The sequence below is a fragment of the Aquarana catesbeiana genome, linkage group LG02 (assembly GCF_042186555.1).
Source record: "Aquarana catesbeiana isolate 2022-GZ linkage group LG02, ASM4218655v1, whole genome shotgun sequence".
NCBI classification, from domain to species: domain Eukaryota; kingdom Metazoa; phylum Chordata; class Amphibia; order Anura; family Ranidae; genus Aquarana; species Aquarana catesbeiana.
The window spans coordinates 488,095,838-488,114,130 of record NC_133325.1 but is presented as its reverse complement, the minus strand read 5'-3'; the positions used below and the strand labels follow the sequence as shown (position 1 = coordinate 488,114,130).

Here is an 18,293-nt window from a genome sequence, read left to right as displayed (position 1 = left end):
AACCCAGTTCATTCCAAGTTCCCAATTCTTTATTAAGCTACACTAAAAGCGGCACAAAATAGCTAACAAAATATACTTTGAAGAAGGCCGTCATGGCCGAAACATGTTAGCTATTTTGTGTCGCTTTAATTGTAGCCTAATAAAGAATTGGGAACTTAGAATGTTTCCTGGGTTGCCAGCTAATTTCTTCTATGGATTGATGCCTTAGGAGCACACGCTTCAGCCATGAGCACCGGCCCTTAAAAATCTATGTGGTAACAGACCAGTTGAGCTTGGGTAAAGTTTCTTCAGGGAATGCTTTGCATTCATTGGGAAAATGCAAAGTGTTCTCTGAATGGCGCCAGTGCTGAGCGAGCGACATCCAGGTATGGCACATGCATACTTACTGTATAATGGTCCAACCTGGACCAATGTAAATATGCGAAGACATCCATACCTAAACGTCAGCTTTAACCTACTCTTGCTATACTATATGACCAGCAGTAATAAGCTGCCGATTTTTTTCCTGGTGACTACAAAAGAATATACCACAACCAACTGTATGCACAACTACCATAACAAGTTCACAATGGCAAACATTCCTTATGCACTGTCATGCAAGGTTACTCCTATGTCCTTGAAATCAGGTTTATACAAAAGGCCAAAAGGGAGGATTGAACCGCGGTTCATGGGCTTTATAGGCACAACCAAACAAAAGTACAGTTAAAATACAAAACTTTATAGATGCACAATAGAGGCTTAAAAACACAGTAGCATTCTGTACCCTAGAATGTGGGGGTGGTGGCCCAATTCTAGTCACCCAATATAATAAATTGCAACTTAGAAATCCAAATGATATAGATATAGTAGAGGGTTCCACCACTCCTTCACAAGAGGCTCAAAATGTTTTGCATATTGCGCTTCCTCAGGAGTGGAAGGGGCTGGTGTATGAATACTACAAACAGCATCGGCCAGAAACATTGCCCCAGGTAAGATATACCACACAAGGAACCACAGACACAGAACCCAAATCCATAAAATAAACATCAGTTGGTTATGTACTTAGATCTATATGTAGGTATGGGATGCAGCCCTTAAGTCAGATCCATTTATTTGTGAGTAATATACATCAATGCCCACCTTTCGCCCAACTAAAAATCAATGGCACATTATCAGATCCTGTACGAATCACCAATAGGACTAGAAACGGCTGCCCACCATCAACCCTACTATTTATCCTGTCCTTAGAACAGTTTATACGCACTGTTAACTAACTTCTATCCAGGGCTTTACTCTAGGGAATAGACTCGCAGGGGTCTCAAACTGGTGGCCCTCCAGCTGTTGCGAAACTACAAGTCCCATCATGCCTCTGCCTGTGGGAGTCATGCTTGTAACTGTCAGCCTTGCAATGCCTCATGGGACCTGTAAGCTTCGCAACAACTGGAGGGCTGCCAGTTTGAGACCCCTGGAATAGATAATATAAAATAGCAACGTATGCCGACGATCTTTTATTTTTCCTTACACAGCCCCACAGATCGATCTCTAACCTAGTTCAAGCCTTCGGCCACTATGGCTACATTTCCAATTTAATTAATTACAACAAATCAGAAGCTTTAAATTTTACCCTCCTACTGACCACCCTGACCCTGGCCCAACAAAAAAATTCTTTTAGATGGGTCCCACACGAGCTGAAGTATCTAGGCGTTTGGCTTACTGCAGATATTCAAAAAACCTTTACGATGAACTATAAACCCCTCAAATAGAAGGTGACCTCTCTAAATGGACCCTTAAGTCATTCCTGTGGTTCAGTGGCGCTGCCATAATTAAAATGGCCATCCTCCCCAGGGTGTTGTATCATTTTCACACGCTACTCGTGGTGCCCTCTAGCTTCTTCAAACAACTAAATGCTATAATACGGAAATTTCTTTGGATGGGAAAGGAACCCTGCATTAGTTTGTGTTACCTGACAGTACACAAACAAAAGGGAGGATTAGGTTTTCCAAATTTTCGGAATTATTATTTTGCTACGCATCTGACTCGCATAGTAGTTTGGCACTGCCAATGGTCCCAATAAAGACTGGGTCCATTTGGAAGAAATCTCTAGTCTGAGACCATTATCCTACACACCCTGGATTACTAGATGTTAAACGCCACCCACTAACTGGAGCCACGCTGCAGGTTTTCCATGAAGTGATCCACCGTGGGCTTATCTCCACCTCCCCTGGATCACCGACGTCCCTAAATAATAACCCAGACTTTCCTCCTGGCTTAAACCCTACATCACTATTCAAATTGGCTGACAACACCCCTCTACTTGCATTGCATGAAGAATGAGCGCATTCTATCATAAGAAGGGCTACTAGGTGTCTTAAAACCTGCTGTATGTACACCTTGGTCTTATACACAAATATACAACTTCCTTTCTTCGCACCCACAAAAGCGAGATTCTTTTTTTAGACCTCTCACATCCTTTGAATCTTTATGCCAAAAAGGGCTACAAAAATTCCTGTCGACAAACCTCTGACTCAACTGACATGGACAGGTTCAGAACTTTGTGGGAAGTCGCTTTACATACCAATTTTTCTAACTCCCAAAGGGAAAGCACATGCATTCTTGCACACAAGTGCGCTATTAGCACTTGCCTACAAGAGACTTGCTACAAACTATTAACACAGTAGTATGAAAGCCTTTCAAGCTCCGGAAATGGTTTCCACAGACCTCTGACCAATGCTGGCGATGTCTCCAAGCAGCGAGAAATATGACACATATCTGGTGGGATTGTGGTCTAATCGCCCCTTCTGTAATAGGGTACCAGAATTGATTTTATGCATAACAGAGACACAAATTAAGTTGACCCCTGCTTGCTACCCATTACACATCTCTGAGTATCCCTTGGGTAGATACAAATGCACATTGACTAAAAATCTCTTAAATGCAGCAAAATCCCTGCTCTCAAAAACCTGAAAATCTGACCGCATCCCGACAATCAAAGAATGGCTGCACTCGGCAGAAGTGATTCGTGATCTAGAGAAAACCTTGGCTATCGCCAAAGACCTGACCGAAAAATTTTACAAAACTTGGTATATATTTAAATATTCAGAGGATTACGATAGATTAACTACGGGTTAAAAGATCATCTTAGGGAGAAATCCCTTCCTGTTTTTTCTATTTCTCTGGATACCCAGGGTCTGTTCCTGTATACCTACTGAACTATGACTGCTGTGATATGTTAGTTATTACAATCCCTATAAGTTATATTTTTCTCATAATTTTTGCTTTCTATCCACTTGAACTGGGATCTATGTCCATGTTTTCCTGGATGCTAGCAGTGGACTGCTTCATTGGAACATTGTTGGGCCACAATACGGCCTTGTTCCTGTACAAAAGTTTTCCAGACTGTACTCTTAACTACCGTATTTATCGGCGTATAACACGCACAGGCCTTGCGTGTGCCATCAATGCAGCCTCATCAGTCCACATCAATGCAGCAGCCTTGCCATTGCCATCAATGCAGCAACTTCACCATTGCCATCAATACAGCAGCCTCACCATTGCCATCAATGCAGCATCATCACCATTGCCTTCAATGCAGCAGCATCACCATTGCCATCAATGCAGCAGCCTCACCATTGCCATCAATGCAGCAGCCTCACCATTGCCATCACTGCAGCCTGATCGATGCCCATCTGCAGCAATGGTGGCCCAGGAGAGGGGGCTTCCTATTACAGAGGCCACCAAGTAAACAGGAGATTCTCACTGTATGTAATCTGATGGTGCTCTCCCTCCCCCCTCCCTGTCCCCTCCGAGGCAGCTAAAATTGAAGTATTGGCGTATAACACGCACATGCTATTTGCACCTGATTTTCATGGTGAAAAAGTGAGTGTTATACGCCAATAAATACAGTAGTTTTTTCATGAAGCTTATTCATATACCAAACCTTTAATACTTATATTGGTCTATAAACCTCTGTTATGCATGCAGTTGGCATTTCAATATGATGGTTACATGTTTATCATTGAGGATCATTATAGAAACTTCAATGTTTATCACACGGTTTTCTTTTTTTTTCCTTTTTGTATTTTTTTTACCTTTTATGTATACTGATGCTGAAGTGAGTATGTTAATTTATGTAGACAACATCCCTCAATAAAAACCTTATTGTTCAAAAAAATATACATCACAGCCTGCCCTCCAGGGGTCACAGGTAAATATCAGACAGGGAAAGAGAAAATAGGACTAAGCCATCCTTAGGCCTGCATTGTTAACATCTGGAGTGACCAGAATGTACAGCAGGAGCTGTACTAATTCCATAATGAAAACAAACTGATTTGTTGCACACAGCAATAAGGGTGCATGACAGGGGTTCGCTTCTGAGGGAAATTCATTTTTTGCTGCTGTAAACGTATTAAGGTAATCCTGCCCAGAGTTGAGCTTCAAAATCAATCCATTATCGCGCATGTGCGAGAGCTCCAAGATGGCCGCCTAAGCCTGGCGCTCCGCATTAACCAAGACCTACGGTGCACACAGCTCGTTTCAAAGCCACCCAGGACAGTCACCAATAGGACACCCCAGCCCCTGAGACCCCCGTGCACACCCCTGGATGTCTAGACCGGCTGCCAGACGAGATCTCGGGCCACAATTTGACAAGTCAGCGTGGGGTGAGTTTACCAAGATGGCTACCGCAGCAGCACAGCCACACAAGGCCTACACAAAGGGATTCCAGGATCAGAGGAAAGTCTTAGACCCAGCAACCCTCACCTACTCCCAGGTGATCCATGGGAGTACCCAGCTCCCCCTGGCTCCCTCTCCAGCCTCCACAGAGTCTCTGCTGGGCCGCGCCATGGAGGACCACACGCTTTCTCTGGTCAGGCCTTCCCAAACGCATCTGCTTGCAACCCCATCCCCAGGCTTCCCAGGCCAGAACCCGGCTACACCGCCAGCGGATCTATTCCTCAAGCTCTCTGATCTCCTAGAGAGGGGGCTAGCCAACATGGCGGCTAAAATCACAAGGGACATTAAATTGATTTTCAAAACCTGGGATCCAGAATGGAGGTCATAGAAAATAAACTGGACATTACGGTGTCCAAAACCAGAATTCAGCCCACATTCAGGTCCTCCAGGACCAGCCTGAAACAGCCCTTTCCAAAACTGATGACTTGGAAAACAGGTCCAGAAGATATAACTTCAGAATCTGGGGCCTTCCTGAGACCATCACGGACATTTCCCCTGCAGTCCAAGAGCTTATCAAGGATCTAATCCCCAATACCCCTCTTCACCGCCTGGAGTTGGACAGAGCTCACAGGGCCCTGGGACCCCCCAGAAACGATGGTACCCCTAGGGACGTAATCGTGAAGCCACACTTCTACGCCATAAAGGAAGAAGTCATGGACAATCACACTCCAATCCAAAGGTTACATGCAAGGGCCATCAAATACAAATCTTTGCAGATCTCTCCCCCTCAACAATTCAAAAGCGGAAAGCTCTCAAACCGCTCCTGACAGTCCTCTCACGACAGGACATTAAATATCGACGGGCCTTCCCATTTGCTGTGAAATTTACACTGAAGGGCAAGACACACTCTTTCTCAAACTTGCCGGATGGCGAAAAGCTCTTCCTAAACCTCAAGCTTAACTCGCAGGAAGCATCCATGGACTTTACCACCTCATCCACAGGTTCTACCAAGCATCAACCCCCAGCAAGCCCGGTCTCCCCGTCTGGAACAAAGGAAAGACCAAGAGATCCAAAGATGGCAGGCCTCCCTAAGACAGCAACTCGAGTCAACATACACCTTACTCTCATTTGTTCTCCTCTCCCACAATAGTGGTTGTACCTGTTGATGGAGCTATTCGCTCCTAACCTACGTAGCGAAACTACGTAGTTCTAAGTTCTACTTCCATCGCTTGTTACAAGCAAATTACAGGACAAGACAACAAGTGTATCTCTATTTTCTAAAAAACTGTCCTAAGTTTTGTCAATGATTATATGCTACCTCCAGGGCCCTAGTTATCGAGAAGTTCAGAGCTCTTCTCTGGAGCTTTCCCGATCCCTCTCGAGCTCAGCTCCAGGGGCGCCAGGAATTCAGGTCTTCCTGTGGCCTGGGGGATAATAATTTTTCATGCATTTGGGGCCCTAAACGGACAGTCTCAGAGTCTTGAGCACGTTTCGTGCTCTTTAAGGGGGTCCTCCCTCTCCCCCCCAACTGGACACCCCAGATGGAGTCCTGGGAATTTTTTTTTTCTTTTTTCACCCAATGTTCTATAGATATGTTATTGGTTGTGTTTATTTGTTACTGTTTAACATAGAAGTCGGGGTCCGGGGTGACCCCCTTGCGCCTCCACCCATCCCATAGTAGCAGCTTCCCTGTTTCTGTGGAGTGGGTTGTTGGCCCTCATTACGGGGCAGACAATTTTTTTCGGTAGGCGTTTGGCAGGAGTGTTACATGCCAAATCCGATTGGTCTTCCTAAAAGACGCTTTTCCTTATTTTGTCTACTTTCCTCTTTTTCTCTAACTGAAAACGACTTCTCAAGCTGAAAAAGTCACGTGACCGTGACGCAACGCGTGGGAGGAGCCAAGGACGCTCTGTGCAGACAGGCAGTATCACACAGTCTACTGCAGCGATTCTGCTCCTGTCTGAAGCGGCTGACTGCTATAGAGAAACCTGCATATGCCTTATCATTATAAGGCGCACGTGAGTGGATTAGATTGAAGTTTGCCTGTGTACCTTGGTATGATAACCATTGCACAATGATCGTTTTTTTCTCTTATCTGCTTTGTCAATGAGATCTGTTTGTGATTGTCACATCTGATGTGAACAGAAGCAAAAGGAAACATTGTTGCTAAAAGTATCAATGAGCACCTTAATTAAGAAAGTGTGTGTTTTTTTCTAACAGTTTTTGCTAGTGGGACCTGATCAAAGCTCTATGTCAATCGGATTATACATTTCATAGACTGAACTCTTTGAATACATTCCTATTTATTTTTTTATGTGGATGTTTTACACATTTGGTGTCACCAATTCTTTATATATTTCACACATTTTTTATTGCTGGATTTTAGTTTAGGGATTTCTACCCACTGCTGGATTTATTTGAGCATTTTTTAGTAGCTTATTTATTCATCTTTTTTTGTGAAGCGCTTCAAATATTATAATATATATTTTTTTAAGTGATTCTGAAAACACTCCTTTTTGAAAGCAGCCTCACTTGGTTTTATGTGTATTTATTAGTTATTTAGCATCACAGCGCTTTGTGTTCTATATATCCCTTTAAACATAAGAAATGTCCAACCAAGGCCTCAATAAAACAGTTAGACGCAGCTACTTTAGAACTCAATTTAGCTTTCGCGGCAAAAACAAGGAAACACATTCGCTGGAGTGGGGCCAAATTCTACTATCAGAAAGACAAAATTGGATCTATGTTAGCCTCTAAACTTTCACCTCGGTATCGCGCCCACACCCTCCCCAAAATTAGGATAGCAGAACAACCCCCTACAGCCATTCCAAACAAAATACTCAAAGCCTTCCATGACTTCTACACTAAGCTCTACAGCACAGCCTCCACAGACAAGGGCCCAATAATCTCTTACTTTCTGAAGGACCTTCCCCTACCGACCCAAACACAAAAATTTGTTAGAGGTTGAAGAGATATTGAAGGTCATAAAAGACCTTAAGAAGGGTTCGACTCCAGGACCTGACAGTCTTTCAGTACCCTTTTACAAGGCCTTTGCCGGTACTCTCGCCCCCCACTTGGCAAAAATTTTCAACGCAAAAACCCTAGGCTCTCCCTTAGACCCTCAACTCAACACTGCCTACATAACAGTAATACCCAAACCAGACAAAAAACAAGAAGAGGTGGGAAACTATAGACCCATCTCTCTCATAAACAATGACCTAAAGATTCTAACAAAAATTCTTGCCAATCACCTAGCTTCCTTCATTAGTCAGTACGTCCACAAAGACTAAGTGGGATTTATCCTAGGCAGACAGGGGCCGGACCAAATCAGAAGGGCAATAGACATAATTTCCCTACTACAATCTAGCTGGGATAAGGGCCCCAAACAAGAAGGAATGCTACTATCCCTTGATTTACATAAGGCTTTTGACTCGGTCGCCTGGCCTTATATATTCACCCTCACGGAGCCCTGGGGATTTGGCCAGCGCTTTGTGGGGGTTCTCCATTCCCTCTACTCCTCCCCGAAAGCTCTGATACGCCTCCAGGGACATTACTCAAAACCCTTTAGTATAGCTAGGGGCACTAGACAGGGATGCCCACTGTCCCCCTTCATTTTTGCTATAGCGATCGAGTCCTTGGCAATCGCAATACACTCCAACCCCAACATCCAAGGGGTAACTTGTGGCTCTCAAACCCATAAATGCAGCTATTTATTACTTCACTGATCACAACCCTTCCCAATCTCAGCAAACTATTGAACGGATTTACAGCAGTCTCGGGCCTCCGGGTAAACTACTCTAAATCCCACGCTCTAAACATTTCTCTTAAACCAGAAACAGTTACAGCACTGAAAAGCTTTTTCGAGTTTGAGTGGAGTGACTCCTCTATTAAGTACTTGGGGATCACTCTCACGGCCAAAATAGAACATTTGTACTCGTCAAACTTCCCTCCCATGTACCAGAAGTCTGACCTGAAAAACTGGGCTAAGGGGGAGCTATCCTGGATAGGTAGAATATACTCTATAAAAATGACACTCCTCCCCAGACTGCTTTATCTATTCAGATCCCTCCCAATCAACATAAGGAAAGATCATTTGAAATCTTTCCAAAGCAAAGTCACTATATTCATCTGGGGGGTTCAGGCCACAGGATACCCCAAAAAATCCTATTCCACTGTGATGGGTTGGGTCTACCATGCCTACTATGGTATTTTCAAGCAACAAGAATAGCTCAAATATCCACTGTGTACTCCAGACTTGAAAAACCTGACTGGGTTCAACTAGAGAGAAAACAACCCCACCTACACCTTAGATTATCTCCTATGGATCCACTCCAAGGATCGCCCCCCAATATTATCGTCCATCCTATCACAAACTACGACTCTCTAGGACAAAATGAGATCTGAGACCTCACTAACCTCTGAATGTCAGCCCCTTGCACATATCTTTCACAATCCAGACTTTATCCCTGGTCAAGACATTAAATCCTTTAAATGGTGGTTAGACAAGGGGTTGTATCGCATTGGCCATTTCTTCACTACCTCAGGACCAATTTCCCAGAGCTACTTTGCTCAGAAGCTTTAAATTTCGACCTTGGAGCAATACAGACTTCGACAAATACAATACTGTCTCCGTGAGATCTGGAAGGGGAATCCTGCCCCTTCCAGATTCACACCTTATGAACTATGCTGTGGACAGGCCATGGATCAGAGGGGTGAAATCTCCATTATCTACCAGTCGCTTGCTCACCAGTCTTGCAAATCACCTTATATGTTGGCTTGGGAAAACGACCTCCAAATTCAATGGGATTTAGAGAGGTGGCAGACCTCCTTTTCTAGAATCTTCAAGGGGATTAGGAACATCTCCTTAATTGATTCTAGCTTTAAAGTAATGACCAGATGGTACCTCATCCCCTCAAAGCTGGCTACCATTTTTCCCACAGCAAACCCTCTGTGTTATTGTGGTTGCCAACTCATGGGCTCCATGGCCCACATTTGGTGGTAGTGTCCCAGAATTAGGTCGTTTTGGAACAGGATTTTTCATTGATCCAAAAAGCGACAAGTTACCAGAACCCCAGCCATCGCTCTCCTGAATTCGAATCTTCCAAAGATTTCCAAAGCCAACCTCAAATTGATCCATTTTATGCTGCTAGGAGCTAAAGCATGGAAACAACCCAAGGTTTCCTTCTTAGCAGCCAAACGTAAGATCTTGTGGATCCCAGGAGAAATTGGCTAGCATCCTAATGGATAACAGTTAACAGTTTCGTCATTTGAAAACTATCTGGGAACTTTGGGCCCTGCATGTGGGCATCTCTTTCATACCTGGAATCCAGGTCTAACAAATAGGTGCTATCGTTTAGCTAATACCGCCCTTCCTGCTGTTTGGCTCTTTCTCTTTTTTCTTTTCTCATGACCAACTTTTCTCCTCTTTTCTCTTCCTTTTCTCCTGCACTATAGTCCATCCTAACATACAAAGGCAACTCACAGGTTTGTTACCTAAATGAAAGTATGATAAGCGGTCCTTTTCACTCGGCTCAAAGGTTTGGTTCTAGTGCTTATCTACCCACCACAAGGCTCATTGCTTCTTCATGGATTGTTGGGGTAGGAGTCCGGGCACAGTAAGTTCCCATATGGGATGACGGGAGTGCTTCCCCAAAAGATCCTGCTACACTAACCAAAATGCGAGATGGCTTTTCAGGCATTACGATGCCAAACCATGGTTGATTGTCTTACTCTTCCTTGACATCTGGTTTTACCTGTAATCACAACAGTTTTTCATTGCTTTACTGGAAATAGTGTATTTCATGAATTTGTATTAAACAAAAAAAAAAATCTTTGAAAGAAAATCAACCTATTATATCCACCAAACTGCATATACCAGGGATGCTCAACCTTTTGAAGAACGAGGCCACTTAAGTGATTTGGTACCCAGTCGCAGGCCACAATGAACTATGGGTTTTACCGCCCCCCCCCCAAACCGCAAATATAAATGAGCCCTTACTGTCCTGAGCCACCAAGAAAGCTGCTTTCACATTGATGAACTACAGTCTAGCCGCACCGTAGGGCCGTAGGGTGCAGAACAGTGCACCTGCAGGTTAGCTACACTGAGCTATAGATTTCTATTACATCTTGTAATATGTTCTCTAATGGTTTTCTTCCTGAAAGGGTTAGGGCTCAAGGCCAATAGAAGAATGCTACAGTTTTGTAAAAGGCACTCTACCACTTATAATGATAAAAGTGGCTTCAGGAATTCTTGGCATACTTAACACAGTGCCATAGTACAGCAAAAAGACGGTGTCTAGAAGCAAGTAGTACAGCAATCAAAAGGACAAAGCCTATTAAAAGACTTATCATTGCTTTTATGTACATGGTTTTACTACAAGTTTACTTACCTGTGTTATGCTCAAAATAACAAAAGTACAAATTTTTGTCTGCTGACATCATTGTGTACTAGAAGTAAATGCTATTTGCCGGCACGATGATTCTGTTTTAATGCACATTATTTTTACTTATACAGTAAGGTCCATATATTGGGACATCAACACAATTCTAATCTTTTTGGCTCTATGCACCACCACAATGGATTTGAAATTAAACAAACAAGATGTGTTTTAACTGCAGACTTTCAGCTTTAATTACAGCAGTTTGTATATGTGCCTCCCACTTTTTAAGGGACCAAAAGTAATGGGACAGATTAACAATAATCCAAACTTTCACTTTTTAAAACTTGGTTGCAAAACCTTTGCAGTCAATTACAGCCTGAAGTCTGGAACGCACAGACATCACCAGACGCTGGGTTTCATCCCTGGTGATGCTCTGCCAGGCATCTACTGCAACTGTCTTCAGTTCCTGCTTGTTCTTGGGGCATTTTCCCTTCAGTTTTGTCTTCAGCAAGTGAAAGCATGCTCAATCGGATTCAGGTCAGGTGATTGACTTGGTCATTGCATAACATTCCACTTCTTTCCCTTAAAAAACTCTTTGGTTGTTGTTTGGTAAACTCTAATCTGGGCTTCCTGTTTTTGAGGCTCACCAATGGTTTACATCTTGTGGTGAACCCTCTGTATTCACTCTGGTGACGTCTTCTCTTGATTGTTGACTTTAACACACATACACCTACCTCCTGGAGAGTGTTCTTGATCTGGCCAACTGTTGTGAAGGGTGTTTTCTTCACCAGGGAAAGAATTCTTCGGTCATTCACCACAGTTGTTTTCCGTGGTTTTCCGGGTCTTTTGGTGTTGCTGAGCTCACCGGTGCGTTCTTTCTTTTTAAGGATGTTCCAAACAGTTGATTTGGCCACACCTAATGTTTTTGCTGTCTCTCTGATGGGTATGTTTTGTTTTTTTCAGCAAATATCACACTTGAAATGAACTCTGGACCTTTTATCTGCTCCTTGTAAATAGGATAATGAGGGAATAACACACACCTGGCCATAGAACAGCTGAGCAGCCAATTGTCCCATTACTTTTGGTCCCTTAAAAAGTGGGAGGCACATATACAAACTGTTGTAATTCCTACACCGTTCACCTGATTTGGATGTAAATACCCACAAATTAAAGCTGAAAGTCTGCAGTTAAAGCACATCTTGTTCGTTTCATTTCAAATTCATTGTGGTGGTGTATAGAGCCAAAAAGATTAAAATTGTGTCGATGTCCCAATATTTATGGACCTGACTGTATGTGAGTGCATTTTCATGTTAAATAAATTCGTTATTTTGCTATTGATGTATGATATTTTAAACTATGAGGAGCATCTGTATTTTGTTTCTGCATGAGCCTGTGCTGCTGGGAGATTGAATAAGGCTGTTCAGTGTGCTTTTAGTGACCACTCTGAGCAAGGGGGTCATGTTGGTCTGGTAAACCTGCATCCTGATATTATTTTACGTAACGGTGGTTATTGCTGCCACTATTGGTACAATTCTTTGAAGACATGTTATACTTACCTGCTCTGTTAAATAGTAGCGCAGATCCTCCTCTTCTCAGGTCCCTCTTAGGCGCTCCTGGCCCTCCCTCCTGTTAAGTTCCCCCACAGCAAGCAGCTTGTTATGGGGGCACTGGAGCTGAGCCACAGCTCCCTGTATTCATTAAGACATGGAGCCGCGGCCTGCCCCCACCCCCTTTCTCTTCTCATTGGCTGAATGACTTTGATTGACAGAAGTGGGAGCCAATGGCACCGCGCTGCCGTCTCAGCCAATGAGGAGCCAAGGCCCAGGCAGCCGAGAACATCCAACATCGCTGGATCTAGATGGACTTCAGGTAAGGATTGGGGGGCTGCTGCACACAGAAGGCTTTTTATCTTAATGCATAGAATGTATGGGACTGTTTATTGTCTCTGGGACTACTTTTTGGATTTTTTATGAACACTATTTGTTTCACTTATTCAGTTGTAGTATTTGCACACTCAAGCTCTGTAATCATTTATTTATTGGAAGTATATTTAATTCTCACTTTTGTTATTTTAACCACAACACTGGTAATTTAATTTTTAGCATTGGAAGGGATATCTCCTTTTTTTGTTTGCAGCTTTCTTAATTTGAGCACAATTTTGCGCAGTTTCCCTACTTTTCCTATTTACTATAAGTTTATCTTAAAGCAGCACTCCAGCAAATATAAGATAAAATTAGCCAATTAAAAAGATCAAATTACATAAACTGCTTTTGTGCGATTTTTCAATTTCCCCACAATACTTTTTTTTCTGTTGCTACATGTCCTTAGCCTAATGGCCAGCATCACTCATCCCACGTTCTCCTGGACCTGCCCTACCCTGTGACTGGAAAGTGAAAAATGGAAGCAGCACCTTGATGAATTCATTTCTTTGTCCCCCTGCTTTCTCCTCCTATCAGCATGCTCCCTGTCAGAAGATGAACTGATTGTTTCTTTGTGCTGCTTTTTCGGCCTCATGCACACTAGATGTTATAAAAATGCCAGTAGCATTAGCTGTAGAATGAGTTTTGCAGAGTTTTTTTAACAAAACTATACTCCCACAAAAACCTATGGCTCAAAATTGCTGATAAACGCTGAATAGCCACGTTTTTCAGCGTTATACAGCGTTTTTAAGCTTTTATCAGTTAGAGCGTTTTTACAGCTGAAAAACTCCTCTGAAAACCCACTAGTTCTGGGGGCTTTTTCCAGCCAGAAAATGCCCCGGTCAAAAAACACTGATAACAGCCTATGTGTGTATGGACACTTAGGATAACATGCTAGGGCGTTTACTGGCTGCAGAAAAAAAAACACCTGAAGCCAAAAACAGCAGCTGTAAAAACGTCTAGTGTGCATTAGGCCTTCCTCTCATATTTCAGCCCTGTTATACAGAGACTGCAAGAGGCTGACACCAGATGTAATTTATGCATTAAAAATATGTTTAATGATGCATTAACAGATACAGAGCTGTATTAATGTGTCTTGTAAATCTGCCTAGAGTTCAGCTTTAAAGAGGAAGTAAACTAAGTGTGTGTTTTTTTTTTAATTTCTTCTTACCAGCAAAGTAAAGGTACAATGTGCTAGTATGCATCGCATACTAGCACATTATGTGACACCTGCAAACGAAGCCCTTGTCGTCCCCGCTGGAGGTCACATCCATCTTTGCCCGACTTACTTCCGGATCTGCGGACTCCAGCTATGTGACTGGCTGGAGCTGTGTGACGTCACTTCCGCACGGAAGCCTCCAATCATGGCACAGGGCTCTGAAGAAACGGCACGGTCGGCCGTTCCTTCAGAGCGCATGCGCTGATGATGTAATCGGCGCAGTATGCAGGAAATCTCTCCTAAATGGTGCACGTTTAGGAGATATTTACCATACCTTAGGTAAGCCATATTATAGGCTTACCTATAGGTACAAACATTAGAGGGAAGTTTACTTTTTCTTTAAGCAGAGAAATACACCAACCAAACTATTTAGTAAAACAGGAAGTGCGGTATCCACAGTAGGCAATCACAATTTATTTTATACTAATCTGACATAAAACTGACTGTTGTGGTTTACTTAAGTATTCATTTAACATTGCTCCTTGCCCTTTCACAGAACAAACTCAAATACATAATAGCTAGAAAATGCCAGCAATTGCACTATAAAGAAGAGAGGAAATGAACCTCCAATAAGAGGGGGTGTGGTGCTTTTAAAAATTCGTCTGATGGTACATTCTTTATTATCCTTAATTATAACAAAATGAATAGTCTTAAGCTGCAGTTTTATCATCATCAGTAGCCTATTTATTGCGAAAATTACAATGAATTACTTGATCAGGAGATTTATTTATCTTTTTGCTTTACACATAACACTATCTATGGCCTAGACCTGGCAGAGAAAGCCATTACAAAACAGAAGCAGTTTTCGCTTGGCCCTGGGTGCTTGTCCAAGCTTACGCCAAAAATATACATTTCATAACAAGTCTGGGCAGAGATAAGCATTTGGGCTGGTGATACAGACTTCAAAACTTCTGTCACTGCGGTCTTGAAATCTGAGAAGATATTTTTAGCTGATATAGAAAGGGCGGATTTGTTTGATGTATGCGATGAGGGAAACACAATGTCTGCTCTGTACATTATGCTGGTCCACTTATCTGTGAGACTATAGATTACACACCGCCTGGAGTGACAATAGGCTGTGCATCTGCTACACAGAACTATATACAAGCAAAGACTGCACAAAATATCCAGTGTGACAAGTAGGGTTACGGCTATACATTGCATTATACAACAAATAATGGTTTCACACTTATTACAATAAGTGTAGATATTGTCAAAAACAGACAAAAGTTATAGAATTACTTTTGAAGCAGCACATGCACCCACAGCAGCATTCGGAGGAACCATTGTAGAATTCTTCCTCTCGTAGCACTCTCCTGTAACATACAATGGCCAGGACTCGTGTTCCCCAGGGAAACAACCTGAAGCTTGCCAAAAGCTTTGCAAATGCTTTTCAGAAATCAGAAATTGCTGTGCACACTGCTCTTACACAGTGTAAGCTGAAGGCTATGTAAACAAGGTTTAAAGTGATACTAAAATGGAAAGTTTTGTTGTTTTTTTTTTTAAAGAAAAAGAGGCTATACTTACATGCTCTGTGTAAGAATATTTCACAGAGAGGTCACTTTCCTCCTTTTCTGGTGCCTCCCTCAGCAGGCCAAGTGCTAAGAAGGCACCCATGCCTGCGCGGTCCTGAGCCGGGCTGCATGCACCCATAGACACAAACAGCGTAGGCAAGCCACGCCCCTGCTCACAGGAGCTTGACTGATGGCAGCAAGAGCCTTTGGCTCTGCAGTGATCACAGCTATATGTGTGTATACTATCGTACACATAATAGGGCCCACATTTTACCTTTTTATGCTATCTAAAACACAGACTGGCACTGATACTAATTTAAACAATGGGTTTTTTTTAATCCTACCCAAAATACACTGACAGTAGCATACTCCTGCGCATGAGTGAACAATCTCTATAGTGGCTGTAATGCCTCGAACCAAATGGATAATGCTTAAGGTGCCTTGCTGCCCTCAAGGACTGGGGTTGTCCTGACCACACTGTAGAAAATAAAAGAAAAGAGGGCGCACTGGCCTAGTGCCTTATTCAACATAAATTTATTGTATCAATAGAAAATGGTTAAAAAGCATCTGCATGGTTATAGAACACATTATCTTATACTGCTTCCTCTTGAGGTAGCTGAGCACAAGGCAGATATGCATCAGCAATATTCATAGTGCACCAGTCTCATGAATATAAACACTCACTAACTATATTTCCAAGTGTTGAAACATTTCCATATGAATTACTGTACACGTATATACTATTGTAATGCCGGTGTATATGCAGATACAGAAAGCTTCTGCTTGGTCCATCACTGGGTTTTTATTATGACTCTTTTACTTTTTTTTTTACTTTTTTTTCCCCCGCCCTCCCTTGGGAGGGGTCATGGCTCCCACGTCATGGGTGTGTCCGTGTACATATAAAAAATGCTGTTAAGACCATTTGTAGCTAGGCTCTAATGAAGAAGGTTTGTCCTTCGAAACACCTCAGCCAGCAGGGACCTGGATTTGGGCCCCCCTGACTGATCACTGTCATAGCCAATCAGAGGCTATCAGGTAAAACAAGAAAATTGATAAATTGCTTTGGGACACAACTGTAATCTATTGAAATGCAATGGATCAGTCTTATAGTTTCTTAGGATTATAAATTATGAATTTAAAGTGTATCTATAGCCCAAACATTTTTTTTTTCTTGTTATGTATAAAGTAGCGAAAGTTAAGGGATGGTATGTATGACTTCTATGTATCACACTGCATAATGTTTTCTTTGACAAAGTGCACATATGTATGTATGTAGATGATAATAATAACAATAACAGCAACAACAATGCATTACAATATAAAAGCGCACAGAATGTGCACAGTCGATCACTGCAAACATGTACCCCTCTTCATACCGGTTTACATTTAAATCCCTCTTTATAACTGCATCCCTGACACCCAAAATCCACACTGTGACCCAACAGCCACACTGTACACACTTAGGATTGATTTCCACTAGACCACTTTCCTCAAACCCCCTTCAAGACTGATTGTCCAGCTTATGAGTCGAATAGCATTCATGTGATATAATATTTAATTACTGTTAATATTTCTTCGAAATAGTAGCAAACAAGTTGTTTTATTTTAAATACCGTATTTATCTGCGTATAACACGCACTTTTTTCCCCTCAAAATCAGGGGAAAATCATGGGTAAGTGTTATACGCCGATCCCTGCTGCCTCTGAGGGTAAGGAGGGACCGAGAGACGCCGAAATAGACCGAGCCGAGTGTACTGTGTACACGGCTCGGGTCGCAGTCACGCCCAGTCCCGCCATTGGACCTTTGTTATGTCCATCATAGGAGCCAGGCCAAGGGGCGGGACTGTGCCGGACTGCGAGACGAGCTGAGTGGAGCCGAGTACACAGGACATCCGGCTCTATCTCGGCGGCGGTAATTTTAAACGATCATGCTGCAAATGACACTGGGCAAGGCTGCAGATGACACTGGGATGCGTGTTATACGCCGACACGTGTTACACACCGATAAATACGGTACGTATATTGCTAACAATGCTTTATAGATTTTGTTTTTGATTTTTATTTTTATTAATGTGTACACATTTTTCCTCAGCATGAATGAGTGCACTGTTACAGCATGTCCCCCTGAAGTGACTTACTCCAACCCGATTTTTCCTTTGCACCAACAGGCACAATTTAATCAAACCGATGGAAAAAATAGTTTACAGTAAGTTTTTTTACTACTTAGTACAAATGAAATTGTTTTTATATTTCTTGTTGGTTATTCCTCAGTTCAGCTGCTGCCAAAATCGATCAAACACGATTAGCCATGAAAGAAGCCTAATCACACATTGGGCCAAATAATTACCTTTGATTATAGTCTGCTAGAATGGATAGCTGATAAGTAAAACAAGATGATCTATTGAGCACATTAACAGATTGATAGCAATTGCTACAGCACACTCTTTTGACTTTTCCTAAAGTAGGCACAAGCCAAAAATTTTTCTTTTTTTTTTCTTTTTTTCTTTAATATTTTGGGAAAGGGTTTGTCTGCCACGTTTTATACTACTGTCTGAATTCCCACTGGCGACATTTTCCTTAAACTTAGATCAATATATCTAAGTTGCTCATGA

At 42.5% G+C, this 18,293-nt stretch overlaps 1 protein-coding gene across 5 annotated transcripts in view; it reads right to left on the bottom strand.

The window, feature by feature from the left end:
• Window positions 1–18,293, bottom strand: part of ST7L (suppression of tumorigenicity 7 like) — a 289,595-nt gene that overhangs the window by 112,579 nt on the left and 158,723 nt on the right. The window lies entirely within an intron of this gene.